General features: G+C 41.1%; 2 protein-coding genes across 3 annotated transcripts in view; both read right to left on the reverse strand.

The window, feature by feature from the left end:
* LOC122451399 overlaps nucleotides 1-23,036 on the reverse strand; it is a 245,581-nt gene that overhangs the window by 213,558 nt on the left and 8,987 nt on the right. The gene's annotated exons all lie outside the window — the stretch shown is intronic.
* Nucleotides 9,207-23,036, reverse strand: part of TLR2 (toll like receptor 2) — a 136,031-nt gene continuing 122,201 nt past the window's right edge. Inside the window, exons 1-2 of one of the 2 annotated variants that reach the window (XR_006272392.1) lie at nucleotides 10,770-14,150; nucleotides 9,207-9,608 (exon numbers count right to left, since the gene is read on the reverse strand). The gene's annotated coding sequence lies outside the window, so the exon portion shown is untranslated. Of the gene's footprint in view, nucleotides 9,609-10,769; nucleotides 14,151-23,036 lie in introns of those variants that run through there. The other variant, XR_006272393.1, reaches the window with a different exon arrangement.

Consider the following 23,036-nt stretch of genomic DNA (forward strand, 5'->3'; position numbering starts at 1 on the left):
ATCACAATGTTAATTCCCTTAAAAAGGAGCTTTTAAATTGAAATGTACACAAACTCATTCTGGTTTTCCAGTCTATGAAACTTATCTGTAGTTGTCTTGGATTCACCTGTGGGTGGTCAAAAGTGTGAAAACAAGTTCACAACAGACAACATAAAAGTCTCTTCTGGCTAAGGAGAAATTCCCTTGGGTTTCCACTATATTCTTGACTCAAGAACAAGAAATGGTTGCCTTGCTAGAGTGACAATAGCTCCTCCTAACTAATAGACACATGCATTCACATAAAGCAAATCTCACAGGCTCTTATCAGTGGTTGTATAATTCCCCAACATTATAGCTTTCAGCTGCAAGGTCATTTCTTGATAAGGATTTCACCAAAAACTCAATCAATGATCAGTACCCCAAAGATCAATACCTCCTGTTTCCAGATTGTTATCATTAGAATCACCTCCCTTCACTCTCGTTTACCTTCAGTCTTTCCATTTGTCTCAAAGGTGGGCCAAATGTCAAGAAAGTTCCACTGGAATCCCACATGTCTTCCCCCATGCCCCCTGATACCATTCTTCCTCTGTCACATGTAAAGTGATGCAGTATAGATGATGCATTCGTATCATCAAGACAACCTCCTGTACACCCCAGGACACATTACTTGGAATAGAGGCTATTCCAAGTAATGGCCTGTGAAATTTTTCTCTAGTCAGACATGCATACGATAGGATAGAGTCACTGTTTTATTCAACCAGTAACTGGTGAATGCCTCCATTGAACCGGCATGGTGATGCAAGCAGTGTTACTTGGTAGTAATGATTATCCACCCCATGAAGAATGCATTCTCATTTCTAATACATCTTCTAAAGGGCATTAGTACAAATTTGTCATCTGTTTTTACCTTTTCTATGTACATACATTTTCAAGGCTTAACACATCATTCTTGAGTAAAAAGTCTGGGATGATTAGTCAGGGACATTTAGATGCGGCCTGGGAATTTCAGTGTTTTGCAAGAGCTCTATAGCATTCAAGCTCATAATGTACTCATTTCTCTACTTGATTTCAGGGATATATTAATAATTTACCCATAATAGTCTCTCAGACTTGTAAATCCCGTTATTTCCACTATTTCTATATTAGTGGGGATAAAGGTTATAATCCCCATGTTTCTGGTGGTAAGAAAAAATGGCATGAAGAGTATTAATCTTGGTTCCATCAAGTTTCCTTTATCTCATTCAGATGGTCAATTATTCATATTAATGTTAATACAGAGAAAGTGTTTTATTTTTCAAACATCAAAATGCTTCTCCCATTTGGTATTTGCAACCACTGGACCTATAAAACTCCCTGTATTGACTCTGTCTGGCTGCCTCTGGAATACAAATTAAAGACAATGTTTGTGTTACTCCAGGGCTGGTAGGGGGCATGAGCAGTTAATATGAATTTCAGCAATGTTTTCTCATCTAGATGTAAACACGCTTGTTCTCTGAACCAGTACGCAAAAAATACAGACCAATCACATAGTTACTCTTTTACTTAATATGCCATTAAAGCACTTACTCGTCACCCCAAATCTGGTTGTATGGATGACAAATAATGGGGCCTAAAATTTGTAATACAATGATCATAGCATATGAGACCTTAAGTTGTTTAATTTTTCCAATCTTCCCCAGTTTTCTCATCTGTAATATAGAAACAGTACCTTTTTACCAGGGTTTTTGTGACTGTTAAGTGAGAATAATACCAGTGAAAATATTTTTTAAACTAACATTAGTTGTAGTTGTTGTGGTTGTTAATAAGCCCAGATAGAACCTTCCAACACTACTCTTTTCAGAGATCATATATTCACTCTACAAATATGTTCTGAGCCCCTATGAAGTGCCAAGCACTGCTTGATTCAGTGATGACCAAAACAACCATGGCTTCTGCCCTCAAAAGTTTTGCCTAGTGAGGGGGAAAGACATTAATTTAATAATCACATTTTAAAGAAGAAAAATTGAAACTGTAACAAGTGCTTTGAAGGCAATATATATAGTGTTATGAGAATTCATCTTACAGGATTTTGACCAGGAGGGGCCGTTATGGTTCATTTATTTGACAGTATTAATTGGGCACATGAATTGCCACACACCGTGAAAGTGCCAAGGATTCAAAGACCCAAGCATGATGTCAATCCCGTCAGCTCACTGTGCAGAGGAGCGCTCACGTGGGTAAGCAAGCAAGCACCTGCCCATGGGAGGCCAGCAGGGCACCAGGAAGAGGGCATTCTACAGAGAAAGGAAGGGAAAGGGACATGAGAAAACCTTTTTGTAAATGAGGTAGTGTGTGCATGTTAGTCATTCAGTTGTGTCTGACTCTTTGCGACCCCATGGACTGTAGCCTGCCAGGCTCCTCTGTCCGTGGAATTCTCCAGGCAAGAATACTGGAGTCGGGTGCCATTCCCTTCTCCAGGGGATCTTCCCAACCCAGGGATCAAACGCAGGTCTGCTGCATTGCAGGCAGATTTTTTACCATCTCAGCCATCAAGAAAGCCCCCAGACGAGGTGGGCCCAGCCTTAAAAAGTAAGTAGCAACTTCACTCTGAGGAAAGGCAATGAAGAAAGCCACAGAAATGTGAGCAAAGACAGAGCAGTGAAAGCGTCATCCATTGGAGAAGTAGTTGATAACTTCTGGAGACATTTTTGATTGTCACAACTTGGAGGGGCAGGGGGTGCTACCGGCATCGAGTGGGTAGAGGACAGAGATGCTGCTAAACAGCCTACAAAACACAGGCGGCCTCTCAGACTGAAAAATTACCTGATCCAAAATGTCAACAAGGCTGAGGCTGAAAAAGCCTGCACTAGAGGAAATATGATAGAAAAGTCTTGGTGCTCAGGTATGTATTTCCTTCCACATGAGAAACGGTCCCCAGAACTGGATGGCCTTCTTCTCTGGGGTGTTGCCCACAGCTCCCTGCAGGAGACATTCAAGAAGGGAAATGCACACACAGGTCCAGGTTTCAAAAGAAAGACCTACAATGGACATGCAAGTTTAGGGCACAACAGGGAGGTGATGACTGAGGTCCTGGGAGTGAATGAGATCGTGCAGGAAACATGTGTGAGATACTGAAAAGAGAAGAGGGTCCGACACAGAACCCTGGGGAAACAGGCATGCAGCAGCAACAACAGCAAAGCGGAACCAGAGACGATCAAAGGAGAAGGGCGCCATGGCAGGCGGGGAGGACAGGTTTTCAAAACTGAGGGACCATGATCCAATTCATTGAGCAGAAAACTTGCACATGGGTGTTAGCAACTGTATTCACAACTGCCAGAATGTGAAACAACCACAGTGTCCTGCAACAGGAGCGTGGTCAGACAGACTGAGCACACCCACACATGGAATGCTGCTGAGTGATAACACAGAAAAGACTCATTAAGCCACAGAAAGACATGGAGGAAACTTAAATCCATGTTGCTAAGTGAAAGAAGCCAACCAGAAAATGCTCATCCTGTGTGACTCAAAAGCATATAACATTCTGAAAAAAGGCAAAATTATGGGGACAGTAAAAAAGATTAATCATTGCCAGGGTCTGGGGATTGCAGGAGGGATCAACAGGTGGAACACAGATCTTTGGGCAGTGAAACTGCTCTGTGTGGTACCGTAATAGTGGGTATGTAACATTGTACAGTTATCAATGCTAAGTGAGATGTCAGATTAAGGAAAACAAATACTGTATAACTTACATGTGGATCTGAAAAAGCCAAACTCATAAAACAGAATCAAATGGTAGTTACCAAGGGACAGGGACTGAGAGAAAAGGAGTTAAGTTGTTTAAGGGTACATACTTGAGTTAATCACTCAGTCGAGTCTGACTCTTTGAGATCCCATGGACTGTAGCCCGCCAGGCTCCTCTGTCCACTGGACTTCCCAGTCAATAATACTGGAATGGGTAGTCATTCCCTTCTCCAGGGGATCTTCCCAACCGAGGGATCAAACCCGCATCTCTTGTGTTTACTGAATTGGCAGGTGGATTCTTTACCATCTGAGCCACCAGGGAAGCCCCACAAACTTGCAACTAATAGATAATTAAGTGCTGAAATCTGTTGCACAATATAGTAAATATAGACAAAAATATTTTATTATAGTCATAAAAAGTGGTAAGAGACTAGATCTTAATAATTTCCATCACAAAAAAGAAATGACAATTATGTGACATGATAGGGTGCTATTACCATATACAAATGTATCAAATCAATGTTATATATGTTAAAGTGTTTCATGATAATACCATATGTATATTTAATTAAAAAGTAGGTATCTCTTCAAAAAAAAAAACCCATACAAATCTACAACACAAAGAGCAAGCCTTAATGTAAGCTATGCACTTCAATATCAATATTGACTTCTCAGTTGTGACAAATACACAACACTAATGCAAGATGTGAAAACTGTGAGAGGAGAAAGAACAGGTATATGGGAACTCTCTCTGTACTTTCCACTCAATTTTTCTGTAAGCCAAAACTGCTCTAAAAAATAAAATCTATTAATTATATTTGTAAAACTAAGACTTAGTAACTTAACTTCAGTTAATATGCTTGCTAATGAATGAAGATAAACAGAAAATGATACTAAACATTACTTTAAATATTGTAATTTATGGGCTTTCCAGGTGGCACTAGTGATAAAGAACTCACTTACCAATGCAGGAGACTTAAGAGACGCAGGTTCAACCCCTGGGTCAGGAAGATCCCCTGGAGGAAGGCATGGCAACTCACTCCAGTATTCTTGCCTGGAGAATTCCATGGACAGAGGAGCTTGGAGGGCTTCAGTCCACAGGGTCACAAAGAGTCAGACAAGAGTTGAAGCAACTTAGCACACAGCACACACCTTAAATGCTATAATTTATAATTTATCTACATGAACCACAACCCTCAAAAAAAAAAAAAAAAAGACTGTTAAATGTCATGCTGCTGCTGCTAAGTCGCTTCAGTCGTGTCTGACTCTGTGCGACCCCATAGACGGCAGCCCACCAGGCTCCCCCATCCCTGGGATTCTCCAGACAAGAATACTGGAGTGGGTTGCCATTTCCTTCTCCAATGCATGAAAGTGAAAAGTGAAAGTGAAGTCGCTCAGTCATGTCTGACTCTTAGTGACCCCATGGACTGCAGCCTACCAGGCTCCTCTGGGGGGGATTTTCTAGGCAAGACTACTGGAGTGAGGTGCCATTGTTAAATGTCATAGAGAAGGCAAATAAGGAGATCCAAAACTGAATCTACTCAACTTGATAATTAGGATATCATGGTGACTTTTGACAGACAGTTAAGTGAAACCCTCTAGGCAAGGACTAGAGTGGGCTTTAACATGAATTAACGATAAAGAAGTGGAAAATAAGCATAGAAGCTAACACCAGAATGGCAATCATTTTGCAAAATATAAATGCATCAAATCAATATATACACCATTTAATTTATACAATGTGATGTTAAATATATCTCCATTTTTTTAAATACAAAAAAAAAGCATAGACAACTCTTTCAAGAAGCTAAACTGTGAAAGAAAAAAAGGACAGTGGGGGATGCAGAAAAAAGGTCTTTTTCTTAATATAGAAAGGACTTGAACCTGTTTGTAAACAGAAGGGAAGACCCATCAGAAAAGGAGAGACTAGAAATACTGTAAAGAGAGAAGATTACTAAAGAACGGGTCAGTGGAGAAGCCATGGAAGATGACTGAACCAAGTCTTAGAGTAAAGTTTTAGGGAAAGAGGAAATGAGCCAAGATGGCGCCGTCAGGCTGCCTCGCCCCACAGCGTCGCGCCCTCGCCCCACGTGTTGTGAATATGCCTCTGTAGCGGTTGAGCGCACTTCCCGCACGGCGCATGCGTGTCCGAGGTACTCGCCAGCCCCCAGGCGCTGTGTGCCGCCGGTCTGTAAGAGCTCCACCACAAGGCCCTGGCTGCTGGGGCATCGGGCTACGCTGGAGTGGCATCGTGGCTCTGTTATTACTATAGCATGGTGATGCTGCGGCCGCTGCGTCAGCAGGAGAGAGGCTGTGTTACTGCCGCCGTGTCTGCCAGGAGGGAACACATCTCTGCAGTTCCTGCGGCTCCTCAAGTCTCCTTCCAACCTCTTGGCCCGTGCCTCACCGACCCTGGGTTCAGTGAACAGTGCGTGCAGTGTGACCAGCGAGACAGTTGGCATCACAAACAGGATGAAGAGCAATACAAAAATGTAGGGATTACTTTTTCATATTTTAATAAGACTTTGAAAGACAAGGGGTGGCTTGAGAAAAGACCAGCTTTGCCTCCCTCGCCATCCTGACTGGTCCTCAGTCTCAGATTCTCACAGAGCAGCCCCAGGAGCGCTGGACAAGCTGACGAGGCCAGCTTTCCATGGATTTGTGGATTCGAATCAGGAATCCTAGGACCTGCCCCCATCTCACATCCACTGCATCGCCACACCACCAACCTCATTTCCTGTTGATTTAGTTCAGCTGCTTGACCCCCTTGGCACCTCAGGAACAACACTTCTAAAACAGCTAACACAATAAATTCCTAGCCTAGGACTGGATGCTACAGAGACTGATCTTGGGATCATACAGCCAGCAATTCTGCAGATGGACCACCACTTCAGCTGAGGAAGCAAGCCTTCTGGTTGTGGGGATTTTCTCTCGAACATCAGGGAGAAGAAAATCCAGTCAACCAAGACACTTCGTGGAAATTTACAATATCTAACCTTCCCACGGTCAAAATGACCTCAAAAGATAAACTTTCACTTTGAGGTCAACGTGAACTTCAACATGAGCCAATTCTAATGCTAACCAAAACTGGCATTCATCCAGTTTTTTTAAAGCCTCTGTTTATATCAAGGAAAGCTGCACTGAGGCAGTCACAGATGGACTCAGCAATCTCTGAAAAAAACAAAAACAGTTTAAATGACTTTATATGGACTAACAGTCTTTATCACCAGCTTTCAATCTTACAAACATGGCATTTTTTTCTTTAAAAAAAGGTGGAAAAGCCAAATAGGCTAAAACCACATCATCCCAAAATGTGTTTCCAAAAGCTAGAGATCAAAGCCTCAAGCCTCATAGCATCCTATCCCCGCAGTTAAACCATTTTGGTATGAGAAGCCTAGCAGAGTATGGCATGGAAATCTTAGTTGCAGGATTTTCCAAGGGAAGACATTTCAGTGCCATAGAAATGAGTTGGCAAACCTCCCCTAACCTCAACCCTGCACCCTGATACTTTCAATTGCTTCTTCTACAGCCTTGTCCTATGCCTGGTCAGACATACAGTGCCAGGGGTAGACCATAGCACAGCCTGAGTCATGAGCCACACATTCAAGGCCATGATCAGGATCACCGCAAAGCCCTTAATACCAGCCTCACAGGAACACTGTGAAATCTGAGGAGGACTGCCGATTCTAAGTGCTCCCCCAATTGTAAGATCCTCCTGGAGGTTCTTACATGCCTTTAACCATGCCTCTTTCCCTGCTACCCTGTCTTCAGTGCTTGATCTGAAATGAACCAAAGGACACTCTGTGGAAAGGCAGGTGGTCTGACCTCTCTTTGCTGGGAATTCAGTCATCTGGGTGAGGCAACCAGAAAATGGATTAAGTGTTTACTGCAAAATCTAAACCTAGCGACTGGTCAGTAATGCAAGAAGTCAGATGATAACTTTGTATATTCTAAGTTCAATTATGGCCAGAAAATAAAACTACATGCAGTCAGAAAGAGCAAACATGCTTTGATCCCATGAAACATGCAAACAAGGAATTATTTATGATGAGGGATACCAAGATGCAAAACAGCAAGCTGCCAGGAGTTTACATCCTAACTCTGACCCCTGGTTGTAAAAGTGCTTTCTCCAGCTCCTGGTCTCCTGTGTGGCGGCACGGGATGGTGACCCAGAATGATAACAGAATGCTTGTCTCTTTCAAAGCCATGCCAACAGAACAGAGACCATCCAGTGTCCGCAATAGGTGGATTGGAATGCTTGTGCCCCTTGAACCAAATGTCTTAGGGCTCCAAAAGAAACTTTTTATGGATTGTTTTGTAGCAGAAAATACATGATTGGACATCCCATGCTAAAACCAGTCCTGTGACTATTGATAATGTGACTTTACCAGCACATGACATATGCTCTTAGAACAAAAATTTGTCCGTGTGGTACCCAAGCCACCACAGTGAATCCCAGATGCTTGTAGAAGGATCATCTGATGAAAACTTGGGACCAATTGTTGGCACATGGGGCACACACCAATCATAAACTGCCTTTCAGTCCATTATATTTTATTCCTCCTACTAGAAGTTAAATTCTGGGAACACAAGAAATATGTGACATCTTGTCTTTTCCCTTCGTCTGTTGGATTCTCTCTAACCTCATTAACACACACCCATTACCATAAGTTTTCAGTGATAACCAATATTGAATGAAAAAATGAATAAGTGAATGAATGAATGAGTTATCAAAGCTGTATCAGACATATGTTTAGCTATGCTGCTGCTGCTGCTAAGTCGCTTCAGTCATGTCCAACTCTGTGCGACCCCATAGATGGCAGCCCACCAGGCTCCCCCATCCCTGGGATTCTCCAGGCAGGAACATGAGTGGGTTGCCATTTCCTTCTCCAATGCGTGAAAGTGAAGCCACTCAGTCGTGTCCGACTCTTAGCGACCCCATGGGCTGCAGCCTACCAGGCTCCTCTGTCCATGGGAGTTTCCAGGCAAGAGTACTGGAGTGGGGTGCCATTGCCTTCTCTGATGTTTAGCTATACATGAATGTAAAAAATAAAAACTTTCACTACAAGGCCTTTACACAGATATGGGTTTACTTAGTCTCTGGCCACTTAGAATCTAAAGATAGGAACACCAGGCTGGCAGAGGAGCTCAGAATGCCAGAAGTCTCTGTGCTCAGGGTCACAAGGCAGCCCCTGCACTTCCAGACGCCACGTCCAGTTTACAGGAAGCAAGGCATGAGGGCTACCGACCTTCTGCCCCAGCAGCTTGGTCTCTTTGCCTGGGAAGGCAAGTTGGGCACCTGCATCCCAGGTCAGCACTGAGCCATGTGGCCACCCCAGGCAGAGTGTGTTCGAGAAAAGTGAGTGCTGAGCAGCCTGGCCTCTTTCAAGAGGAGACACAAGGGACAGCCAGGTGGGAATGGGGTTGAATGGCCGAGCCCTGGGGTTATATGCTGACAGCTCTTTTCCCAAGAATAAATGGTTTTCATGAAACTTACACCTCACTAATACTGTTTTGTTCCATTTATTTAGTCCAGGCTCTTGAGATGGGTGTAATGAAGGGTCCTCTTCATTTCACTCCAGTATCCTTAGAGTCCAGTGAAAGCCTCAGAGTCCAGTTCTTCCAATCATTTCGAATTCATATGGACAGTTCGGATTTCTATCCCAAACTTCTATCCAGTTCTATTTATTTCAAGACCAACTTTTTTCAAACTGATTCATTTTGTTGACATTCTTTGTACCCTGCCTTGTTTATAAGGGAGAGAGCTTGAATTCAAACTCAATCAGATCTGCAGTTGCCACTTCTTAGCTGCTTCTGGAATCCTGTGTCCCGGGGAGACACCTGGGCACATTTTGCCACCGAGATGATTTGCTCACAATGTCTGCTCGCTCAAGTCCATATAAGGTTGCCTGGTATGTGGTAAACACATAAAAATAAAATATGAGAAGAATTATTTATGGACTTGGAGAGTTGAAAAAAAATATTATAACCCAGTCTCAAATTATATATAAAAATCAATTTCAGGTCATTTAGAAACTGTGAAAAACAAAACTTCTAGACATAATGTTAGGATACACACTTATGAAGTATGGTAAGAAAGGATTTCTTAAACAAGCCATAGAAAATACAAAACATAAAAAGTATAACTTTGCCTACATTAAAATTACTTCTAAATGAAATGAGACAATAATAAAAATTTAAAAGACAAGACCCAGAGAAAGTGAAAATGCTTGCAGTTAATTGCATTGATTTTGTTAAAAACATGAATGACATCCAGAATAAAATATAAAGAAGATCTATAAGTGAACTAAAGAAATAGAAAAGACAAAAATAGGGGGAAATGTGTAATAGACTCAAGAAGAAATCTGAACAGCCCATAAATATACAAAATAAATGTTGACCCTCACTTGTAATCAGAGGATTGAAAAAATTAATACAATGCTCACTCACATCCATTAAATCAGGAAAAACATATGCCTGTCAGTACTAAATGTAGAGACTTCCCTGGTGGTCCAGTGACTAAGATTCCATGCTTCCAGTGCAGGGGGCCCAGGTTTGATCTCTGTCCAGGGACCTAGATCCCACATGCCGCAACTAAAAAGAAAGAAAGTTCCTGCATGCCGCCAGGAAGATCCCAAAAGCAGTAACCAAGGTCCCGCAAGCCAATGCAGCCAAATAAATAAATAAATATTTTTTAAATATACTAAACGCAAGGGTGAAGGAAAGCTGGAGCCCTCCAACGTTGCTGGTGGGAGTTTCAGTTGGCATAGACACTTAGAGGGCGATTTGGACTGTCTAGTGCATCTCAAGCCTCAGCAATCCTCTCCCCCAGTACACGTCCTGCAAAAAATCTTCTCAGCGCACAAGAGATAATAGAAACTAAGATGGTCATGATAGCTTTGTTTGTGACAACAGCAATTTGGAAGCAGTTTAATTGTCCATCAGTAGGAGAACGGGTGCATAAATTACGTATTCGTCCATTGGAATACTATGAAAACATTAAAATAAATGAGCTAGAGCTCATGTTTCAAGATAGAAAAATTTCCATTTTGGAAATGAAAAACACCAACCTTCATCAAGCCCTGTGCCCTGCATTCATTTCCATCCTCCATCTGTTTAAATTCCATTTCTCTTCCAAAATCCTTCCAGAAACTTTCCCTGATGTTTCCAACTGTGATCCTTCCCAGGGGGCTTGTGGTTTGTATCTCTCTTACAACACTCACTACCAGTAGAGCAGAAAAAAATGCCCTGGCTTCATCATCACACCGACTTTCTTTTTTTCTTAATCTTGGATCATTTGATGGGGTGAAAAGTATTACTTCGATATTTGCCAATTACTCATGAGATTGAAATTTTTCATATGCTAATTATTTTACTGTATTTCTTCTGTTTTATTTACAGCACCCTCTATAGCATTTGCACATGGTACTCAGCACATACTGAAAACAACAAAGAAATTTTGAACTGAATTTAATAAAAAAGATAGAAATTCAAAGCAAGTCAACGAAAAACTCAAAAATGACTCCAATGTAAGTAATGTACTAAAATATAAAGAAGTATCACTAATACGACAAGCCTTCCTGTTGAAGCCCTCTCTTAACTGGGTAAGTAGAACACATGTCTTACTGCTTGCATGATTCCAGGTATAGGAGGCATCCACCCCTTTCGACTTAAATAGCTTCTGATGGTTTGAGGAACAAGCAGAACTTGATGCAGACAAAAGGAATACAGATGCCAAGAGAGTGTGTGCCAGGAGCCAGTGTTCCCTGCAAAATCTCTAATGTGAGACAGATACCCGTCCCAATAAACCCTGAATTCTACAAATGTATGACCTTATTCCCCAAGTTTAATGTGTGTGTCTTTGGAAAGGTTCCTATTAACCTCGTGACTTCTGGGGTTTATAGCTAATAAGCAGAATCATAACTGAAATGATTACATAAATACAGAGAGTCACTTTTCCTCCAGAAAATATAAGCTATTTTTTTCCCAGCAGTTCACAGGGCATTTAGTGGTCCCTGGGTTTTCTATTATTTCTTCGAAGGATTCTAAAAAACACCAAGGTTCATTTTCAGACAGCATAATTTTTTTCCTAATAGCTTCCAGTAACTTATTCACAGGTTCAAACTGGGAATCAGATGTTCAGGATAAAAAATACCTGTAGCTAAAAGAAAAGCTATAGAACTGGAGTTACCAAGATCATAGCCAGTGACCATCACTGCAATAATTGCCTCTCTTTTCATTTATGAGTAATTTATCACTCTGTCTGGATTTTGACATGTAGCATCAACAAATCCAGATTTTAAAAGAGTACTTGGCTCCCGGAGTGCTGACCAGACAGAATCTCCTCTTTCAAGGATGCTCAGAATAGTGCTTCTTAGGAGATTACTCTAGAAAACTACTTACTCAGGATTTAACCTGTGCTTAACCCTCTAGAACCAGGATGAGGTTCTATGATTATCACAGGATGTAAAAACAACTAGATTTGAAAAAACAGAAAGGGTAAGTTTGTCATATTTCCACTACTTTATCCCTTTATGGGGCTCTACTATAAGAAGATAAAAACATTATTTAGTTGAAAAGTAAAACCAAGCAAAATAGCAATGGCAGCATTGTCCAAAATATTATGCTTCCTCTGAATATTCTACCAGCTTCTAAACTGTATTTTCATAATTTAAATGAATGTTATCTATATGTTGTACAGTGTTCGAGGGATGTTTCTGCTTTTCATTCATTTGGAGTTTTTGTTTTTAGTGTCATGAAAAATAAGTAAGACTTTGTACTAAATCTGGAACTATCATGAGTAAATACTTTTCACAAAGGTTAAAAAAAATCAGCCTAAAAAAAAAAAATCAGCCTAAACCAGACTTTAGTTTATATTAAAAAGTTCCCTTGGGAACTGGGTTTTACATTTGAGTCCTGATTTAGCTAAAAGATTTATAAGGGCACATGGAGAAATATAGGCCCCTATTGGGTGATGAACTAGGGCTGAGACATAATTATGATTCTCTCTGCTCCATTCCAGTGGAAACTGCTCCCAGGAGCCCAGAGGCAAGCTGGTCATCGGAGAAGAACATAAATGCTTTGCACAATACGGCCATCTGGTCACCTCCCCAACCTCCAGTGCCAACCGGAAGGATGCTAGGTGATGCACAGATCTTTTCAGGTATTCAGTTAATCTGAATATTGGCTTCTCTTGGAAAACTCATGTCAGTGAAATATTTTGTAGGCCCTGAAGCCAAATTGGTTAGATCTATGTGTGCACTATCACTCCAGGCTGCCGCTCAGCTCAGCCTGTCACCAGTAGTGACAGCACTCTTGAGTCTAAGCAAAAAAATGATGCTGCCAAGTAACATGTAACAGCCTAGGAATAGAGAATTGAAACTTTCCTTGTTAAAAAAATGAAATTGCTCAATAACTTGCTGAAATTTCTTAAGAGTGAGGTAACTCACTGGAAGGCTTAATCTTGGCAGCCTATCCCTCTTTGAAAATGTCCCCAAATCATCACCTAAAGGACAGAGTGGGAGAACCTATGTATCTGTCCATGAGGGGGCGCCACAAGTTTCTTACAGGCTTCATGGGTTAATGGTATTGTTGCCATCATTTAACTATCACAGCAAAGTTCTGGGCCCCACAAAAAACTCCTCACAGGAGCCTGGTAATCCACAGCCAGTTTTAGGAACACAGGGTTTGAATGTCAATACTCAGTTATATAACCAAAACAAAATTCAACAAGGAGATTGCAGGCAGAGAGTCTCTATCCTTTCTTTCAATGACACCCTCCCCACCATCAACCATATATCTCACCTATGCCAACAGCTAAATAAATGCAACAGGGTTCCAAATTTTGCAAAATCACCCTTCCCATATGAAAACTATCATGTTATCAGTTCTAAGAAAAGTATACATATTTTGCACCCGTATTTTATATGGTAGATAAAGGTATAAAAAGTCAGAAATGCACAAGTCTAGAAAAGAGATTAGCAACGTATTGTGCAGAGTATTTTCTGAAAGTTTGATAGGTAGGTTCCCTATGGAGAAGCAGTTTCAAATAATCATTCTAACCCTACTTAGTTGTATGTTATAAAACATTGGTCATCATTAATTATTCCCTAAAGTAAGATTACTTATGATCTTTTCTAATATTTCTATCAAGCATTTCCTATTCCTTTGACAAAAGTATTTCACTGCTATAACTTTGACAGCTTGTGACTCCTTTTATTTTTCATAATTATTTTATTTTCATACCCAGTGTGAGGTTTGTCTCATTTTTTTAATCTCATAAAGTGTTTATGGGAATTACTGTCATTTTTGGATACCCCAACATTAAACTTTCTCTACATGAGAGTAAATTTCACAAGTGGGCCTTAGGGAGCATCACTGAGAACAAAGCTATTGGAGGTGATGGAATTCCAGCTGAGCTATTCCAAATCCTAAAAGATGATGCTGTTAAAGTGATGCACTCAATATGACAACAAATTTGGAAAACTCAGCAGTGGCCACAGGACTGGAAAAGGTCAGTTTTCGTTCCAATCCCAAAGAAAGGTGGTGCCAAAGAATATTCAAACTACCGTACCATTGCACTCATCTCACATGCTAGCAAAGTTATGCTCAAAATTCTCCAAGCCAGGCTTCAACAGTACATGAACCGAGAACTTCCATATGGTATAGCTGGATTTAGAAAAGGCAGAGGAACCAGAGATCAAATTGCCAACATCCACTGGATCATAGAAAAAGCAAGAGAGTTCCAGAAAAATATCTACTTCATTGACTACACTAAAGCCTTTGACTGTGTGGATCACAAAAAAACTGTGGAAAATTCTTCAAAAGATGGGAATACCAGACCACCTATCTGCTTCCTGAGAAATCTGTATGCAGGTCAAGAAGCAACAGTTAGAACCAGACATGGAACAATGGGCTGGTTCCAAATTGGGAAAGGAATGTGTCAAGGCTGTATACTGTGATCTTGCTTATTTAACTTCTATGCAGAGTCCATCATGCGAAATGCCAGGCTGGATGAAGCACAAGCTGGAATCAAGATTGTGGGGAGAAATGCCAATAACCTCATATATGCAGATGCCTTATGGCAGAAAGTGAAGAAGAATTAAAGAGCCTCTTGATGAAGGGGAAAGAGGAGAGTGAAAAAGCTAGCTTAAAACCCAACATTCAAAAACAGAGATCATGGCATCCAGTGCCATCACTTCATAGCAAATAGATGGGGAAACAATGGAAACAGTGACAGACTTTATTTTCTTGGGCTGCAACATCACTGCAGATGGTGACAGCAGCCATGAAATTAAAAGACGCTTGCTCTTTGGAAGAAAAGCTATGACCAACCTAGACAGCATATTAAAAAGCAGAGACATTACTTGGCCGATAAAGGTCTGTTTAGTCAAAGCTGTGGTTTTTCCAGTAATCATGTATGGATGTGAGAGTTGGACTATAAAGAAAGCTGAGTGTAGAAAAATTGATGCTTTTGAACTGTGGTGTTGGAGAAAACTCTTGAGAGTCCCTTGGACTGTAAGGAGATCAAAACAGTCAATCCTGAAGGAAATCAGTCCTGAATATTCTTAGGAAGGACTGATGCTGCAGCTGAAGCTCCAATACTTTGGCCACCTGATGCAAAGAACTGACTCATTGGAAAATACCCTGATTCTGGGAAAGAGTGAAGGCAGGAGGAGAAGGGGACAACAGAGGATGAGATGGTTTGATGGCATCACTGACTTTATGGACACGAGTTTGAGCAAGCTCTGGGAGTTGGTGATGGACAGGGTAGCCTGGCGTGCTGCAGTCCATGGGGTTGCAAAGAGTCGGACATGACTGAGCAACTGAACTGAATTTGTGTAATGATCTGTCCATCAACAAATGGTCTCTTTACCTGTGGCTCTAGCTTAGGAGCCAAACAGTGGATTCACAGATGTCCTTTGTGGCTCCAGGGATTAGGCAGTGTGATCTATGAACCACAAGCCACACAGGATATAATACTGAAACTGTCCTATTATGCATAAATAATAGGTGCCATTTTCCCATGACTGTCAGTCTTTCTTTTGATCATTAACATAATTTCTTACAGCTTTGAATCAACAATACAGTTTGTGACTGTACTTGTGTCTTTTTCTCCATTCTACAGGTTTAATCCGTTATCCTCAGATGTGTGATATTCAAAGGCCAAGGAGAGTAATCACCCCTATATTTTTCCAAATAAAGACAATCTTTATCCTCCACATTCATCTAAGTAGGTCCAAATGCAAAAATTGGTGCTGGACAGGAAAATAACACAATCATTGAAATATTTATTTTATGGAGGTAGATGTACTTTTAACAACTGACCTTCCAAATTAATAGCAACTTGAAATAAAGGAAGGAACATCAAGCCAGAAGCACAGACAGAATATAAGTGCCCACCACATAAGACATTTGTGACATTAAGAAGTAATGTACAATACAAGAAACAAGGAAGCCAGATGCAGTCTCCAGTCACTGAGCAGTCAGTGATGGGTGAAACTGAGCAATGTGTTCAACCAGGACAAAGCTGCTGCTAAATAAAAACGTATTACACCCAAGAGTTTGTAAATATCTTTAAATGAGAAGATCAAAGAAATAATAATAAACAAGGATATGTCATTGAATATAAGTAATCTAGGATATAATAACCGGCCTGAAGGTTGTAAATAAATATCATTTGTCTACACAGACTAGAAAGAGCAGCTCACTAAAGCATGTAGAGAGAATCTGTTGGCTTTAGCATATAGCTGCAATTATCTGCCACCAGCCATTGAGAAATAAGAAATCACAGTATAATCAGCACCTATTTCCAATAAGAATGTCCTTCAACTGTAATAAAAACTCATTGTGTCACTGAGATAAGTATGCATTAATGAGATATATATATTATTATATATGTTATATATATATCATTACTTATATTGCATTAATGAGATTAGTATGAAATCTCAAAAGACACCATGCACCTAAGACCCACCTGAAGGCATCAGGTGGGCAATCACGTGGAGAAGCATCTCGCTTCCAAAGCAGCAGGAGTACTGATGAGCGTAGGCGCCCCCGTGAGGCTGTTCTCTCACATCTCTCCCATCTTTTTTTTTTTCTTAGTGTCAAACTTTTTTTTTTCTTTTTCTTTTTTTTTTTTTCATCTATCTCCATTAGTTGGAGGCCAACCACTCCACAACGCTGCAGTGGCCTCTGTCATACATTGACATGAATCAGCCATGGATTTACATGTGTTCCCCATCCCGATCCCCCCTCCCACCTCCCTTTCCACCCGATTCCTCTGGGTCTTCCCAGTGCACCAGGCCCGAGCACTTGTCTCATGCATCTAGTCTGGGCTGGTGATCTGTTTCACCATAGATAATATACATGTTTCGATGCTGTTCTCTCAAAACATCCCACCCTCGCCTTCTCCCACAGAGTCCAAAAGTCTGTTCTGTATATCTGTGTCTCTTTTTCTGTTTTGCATATAGGGTTATCGTTACCATCTTTCTAAATTCCATATATATGCGTTAGTATACTGTATTGGTGTTTATCTTTCTGGCTTACTTCACTCTGTATAATAGGCTCCAGTTTCATCCATCTCATTAGAACTGATTCAAATGAATTCCTTTTAATGGCTGAGTAATATTCCATGGTGTATATGTACCACAGCTTCCTTATCCATTTGTCTGCTGATGGGCATCTAGGTTGCTATTATAAACAGTGCTGCGATGAACATTGGGATGCACATGTCTATTTCAAATCTAGTTTCCTCGGTGTGTGTGCCCAGAAGTGGGATTGCTGGGTCATATGGCAGTTCTAATTCCAGTTTTTTAAGAAATCTCCACACTGTTCTCCATAGCGGCTGTACTAGTTTGCATTCCCACCAACAGTGTAAGAGGGTTCCCTTTTCTCCACACCCTCTCCAGCATTTATTGCTTGTAGACTTTTGGATAGCAGCCATCCTGACTGGCGTGTAATGGTACCTCATTTTGGTTTTGATTTGCATTTCTCTGATAATGAGTGATGTTGAGCATCTTTTCATCTCCCATCTTTTTAGTCTAATCCTGCTTTGTCTTCCAAGAGAAGAGCCCAAAGAATAAAGAGATGCATCTCAGTTAACTTTCTTGGGGTTCATTTGAGACTTGAGTGCTTACTAGTACCAGGTACCCTGCTAGAAGCTGGCAGCCCAAGAGGAAGAAGGCAGGATTCTTGCCATTCAGGAGCTCCCAGTCAAATACGGTCATTCAAGAGGTGATAAAATTAGGCCACTGGGGTGGCGCCCTAATCCAATATGACTAATGCCATAGGAAGAGCAAGAGAGAGCAGGGGTGGGCATGCCCAGAGGGATAACCATGTAAGCAAGCAGCAAGAGAGTGGCATCGGCAAGCCAAGAAGAGAGGCATCTAGAAATCAAGCCTACTAACTCCTTGATCTTGGGCTTCCAGCCTCCAAAACTGTGAGAAAGTAAGTTTGTGTGGGTTAAGTGCCTCCAACCTATAGTATTTTGTTATGACAGCTCTGGCAGACCAGTACCACATCCTTCCCTGGACCTGGGTCACTTGATGTCCCCAAGGGACAGTGAAGGGAGACAGATGACCTTGAAAAAGTTCATCTCTGTGTGTGTTCAAGGAGAAACTGGATGAGTCCCATCAGGGACATCACTCTGGGTGGGAAAATGGACCAGGTTTGAAAAACATGATATCACATCTCTATCATGTTTCTCTATAAGCTTCGTCTTATTCATGGAAGACAATTATCCCTTCCATCATCATATATATTTGGGGTCTCCTGTTTAGAAATTTAAAACAAAATAAAAACACATTTCAATCCTTTGTGGCCTCTTCTTCATTTGACTCCTTAATTCCTCAGACACACAGTGTCTTACTGCTGACACCATCTTTCTCCCACTTTTCGGAGATGAGTGTTTGAAATGGAGCTTGAGGGACCGATGGGACCTTACCAAGTGAGAGGGAAAGGATGCCGTTGTCTTCCCAGATGAGAGGAAAGAGGGGGATGAATCTGGGTCTTTACTGTCAGGGTCACACAGAAGTGAGATGGTCCTTGATCAGCTGTAGTTACACATATTCTAGAATCTTCCACAAGGCTCAAGAGTCAGCAGATCTGTGTCCACTCTTGCCAACTGTGAAGAGTCAACTTGCCTTAGGGGACTGTGACCTGTGTTAAGTTATTAGCCAGGCTATCTAATTCTGTTGTGAGAAAAGAATTCCAAGAACAGTGGCTATTGCTAAGACAATATTTTCATCTTGGTCAGTAAATTCTATTTCCCATACCAACAGAGTGTTTCACAAAGTTGCTGAGAGAACCCTTTAACTAATAAGGTTGTTCTTGCTCTTCTGTACCCTCTCTTTGGTAAAAATGCTGATAACAGTACATTCCCCGAAATGTGGAACGGCACTTTGATTAAATAGCTGATACATGCCCTTAATGTCACTGAACTGTATACTTTAAAGAGGATTAAATGGTAAAGTTTAGATTAGAGTCATGGAATAAAATTCTACGTCTAAGCCTGTTAGTCCTCTGAGAGGGTAGGTGGCTGGTGAGTAGAACGGTGCTGGTTCACACGGGGGTATGTGGACAGGAGTGGAGAGTTGGAAACTGTATTATCTGTACACATAGCGACTTGAAGTCTCTGTGCTAAGAATAATGCTCAGCATGAACTTTGCAAAATAGTAGTTGCCTTGCCCTGGCGGATGGTACAAGGTTACCATCTTAGGCTGTCTGAATCATTTTGCTCTGAGCACTGTCTGTTGTTTTGGAAGCAGGGGAAGGCCCAGCGTGAAGGGCCGGTGTGCGGCTCACCCTGCCAGACCCAAGCTCACTCTCCACCCGGATCGTCTCTCAACAAAGGGAGGCAATTGGAAAAGGGAATGGCTGTGCTCCAGGACACCCTTCTGTTCTGTGCTTGCCTTAAGTCCAGGATTTTATGTCCTACTATCACTGCAGAGCAGTAACAAACTACACTGATTATACACTTGCTGTATACAAAACATACCACTTAGTCTTGGGGCTTTGGCAGTACCCAAAAAATACACTCCTGTCATCCCCACGCCTAGACTCTGGACGGGCTGACAGAGCATGTTTCTAATTCTTAATGGTTACCCTGAGGAGATTACCAGTGAAGATTAATTACAAGGGTTTTTCTTGAAGTGCCAAAACCATTTCCCTCAGTTAATATTTCAACTGCTTGTCATCTAGCTTGGAATACAATTTTGACTTCAAATTCCAACAACAGTGACAACATTTTTAAAATAATTAGTTCCCTTTCCAGCTTAGTCAGTCTGATTTCCTTTTGAACCTGTGTAAAGTGTAAGTTGGATTTGCCTGCCCCTTCCCAGGGTGCAGTGTGAAGGTCGCCCCTGACCTGGCCTTTCACAGCTGAGTGGCGCTCCAACTTTCCTAATGATCCAGGGCTTTCTTTGTGACCTGGGCAAGTCTCTTAACACTTCATTACGTCCACATGATAAGTTCCCAGAGGAAGCCTCTGTGGCTAGAGCTGGCTGACATCATGCACTAATGACTACCAAATAGAACAAAAATAATAAATAGGACTTACATAAAGTACTTAATTGCATGGCTAAGTGCTTTATTCCTTCACCAGGAGCGTTAGTATCCATTCAACTGGTGCACGTTGATACAAATGAGCATTAGTATCCCATGAAACTGAGGCATGGAGCGTTCAGGTAACCTGCCCAGGACCTCTCAGCTAGAAAACAGTGAGGTTAGATTTGAACACAGTCTGCATTTTGACCATTAGCCTGCCCCAGGAATCACCCTGGGAGAAGTTGCTCTCTCCCAGTACCAAATGGATAGCTCAAATTAAGCCGCAGGATTTGCTTTCTTGGGTTGCAACCCTGTTGCTAGAGTCTCTAAGAAAACATCTGCAATCTTCATTCCCTCTCTGTGACAGGAAAGACACTGACTCCCCTCCCCTAGGGAGTCTCAAAGCCTATTCTTCTTTTTGGCATTCCTCAGTCCCTGGAAAACAAGAGCACCAAAATAGCACGGAGGGTTCCTTTCTCTGTCTTCCCTCAATCTGCCATCTTTATCTAATTTCCTGGCAATTTACATTTCATTGTACATATTTTAGCCAGATCACCTCAAAATGCTACCAAAAGAATCTACTTCATGAAGACCAGTAATGCATGTTACACAAAATGCATCATCATATGTATTGCTGGCTATAGTCCTGACACATTTCAATTTGCTCAACGATTTTGTTTTATTAAAAGAAATTAATTCACAAAACCATTTTATTTCTTTAAAAGAGTTTTAATTTTTTAAGGTTACATCCTCTCAGAGAATGCATTCTCTAAGTTACATAATGGAAACATTTATTAAGGCAGATTTCTTAACACATATATGTGGAATCTAGAAAAATGGCATAGATGATCTTATTTGCAATGCAGAAGTACAGATACAGATGTAGGGAACACATGTATGGATACCAAAGAGGAAAGGAAGGATGGGAGGAACTGGGAGGTTGGGATTGACATATATATGTGTGTGTATATATATCATATATACACATATACTATTGATACTATGTATTAGATAGATAACTAACGAGAACCTATGGTGCAGCACAGAGAACTCCACTCAATACTCTGTGGTGATCTAAATGGACAGGAAATTTTTTAAAACAGGGGTTATATGTAAACTTATAGCTGATTCACTTTGCTGTACAGCAGAAACTACCACAACATTATAAAGCAACTATTCTCCCCAAAAACTAGAAAATAAATAAATAAAATGTTAATACAAGGGAAAACAGCAATTTTCCATAAATAGGTCCATTACGTAATGCTCTTATTTCCTATAGATGTTACTATGGGAAACATCTACAGGAGTTCATTGAAAGGAAGTGAAAGTGAAGTCACTCAGTTGTGTCGGACTCTTTGTGACCCCATGGACTGTAGCCCACCAGGCTCCTCCATCCATGGGATTTTCCAGGCAAGAGTACTGGAGTGGGTTGCCATTTCCTTCTCCAGGGGATCTTCCCGACCCAGGGATTGAACCCGGTCTCCCGCATTGTAGGCAGATGCTTTACCATCTAAGCCACCAGGGAAGTCATAGGAGTTCATTAAAATTGCCAATTAGAAATGTAGTAAATGTAGCACCCATCAACTTGGGCCTCTCAGTCCCGGGGAGAAGGTTTATATTTCCCTAGTCCTCCTAATAGTGGCCTATTTTTATTTCTTCATGTAAGGTAACAATGACAGTTACAAATGCAAAGGACTCAGATCATAACCTAACTTGCAGTCATGTAGATTCTGCTCTAAATCATATGAAAATATAACACAGAAAAGAGTTCATGTGACATTTTCCAGTTGTCAGTTTTTTCACTAAGCCCAGCTTTTGTTGTCGTTCAGTTGCCCAGTAGTGTCCAAGTCTTTGCCACCCCATGGCCTGCAGCACCCCAACTTTACAGATATCAGTCTATAAACCTTGCTAGTACTCATCCTTGACATTTACTGATCAACAGTAGAGGCCTAAGCACAGTACAAAGCATGGAATTAGACGTGGAATGCGTACATACATGTGATCAGTGTTGCTACCATTCCCTAACACACAATTTTCCACTTCCAGACACAGAACGGAAGGGCACGTCCAACCCCTCTAAAGTTAGGGATGATCTTTGTCCTCATTTTGGCCAATGGAATGTGAATCAAAGCAACATGGATCGCTTTCCAATGGAAGTATTTAACTTTCAGGAATGGATTCACCAGCCCTTTGCTTGTTAAGTGATTCTAAGAGCACATCTTGATATGGAAATACCATAAACTAAAGCATCTGGGAATACAGCTTCCCTGAAAGGTCCTGGACCCACAACAAACTGCATTAGAGAAAGACAAACTTCTGTTGTTGGTGATGATTTTTACAGCAGTAAAATGTAGCTCATTCTGACTAATATAGCATTGTATGTGATTCATGATTTGCATCATACTGAAGCCAGAGCTGTGTGTGTAATTCCTGAGTGAACTGGTCAATTTGCTTTGTCAGGGGCCAAACATCATTTTAACCCCACCTTCTTGAAAATAAGTACTAATGTGTGTTTACAAGGAAAACTGAGAAAGATAATTTGCATAAATAAGTGTACATTTCCTTGACTTCTATAAAAGCGAGTGATGACACATATCTTACTAATTAATACTCAATAGGACCATTCTTGACCATAAAGAACAGTTCATAATATCTGATAAACCAAAAACCTATTTTAGCTAAATTGATTCTAGAAGTAGAACACAGATAGACACAACATACCAGTGTCCAGCTATTTCACGCCAGCATCAAGAGCCTGATTAGAGGACTTGTGGGCCCACACTGTGTGA

Source organism: Cervus canadensis, chromosome 1 (genome assembly GCF_019320065.1).
Source record: "Cervus canadensis isolate Bull #8, Minnesota chromosome 1, ASM1932006v1, whole genome shotgun sequence".
Taxonomy (NCBI): Eukaryota; Metazoa; Chordata; class Mammalia; order Artiodactyla; family Cervidae; genus Cervus; species Cervus canadensis.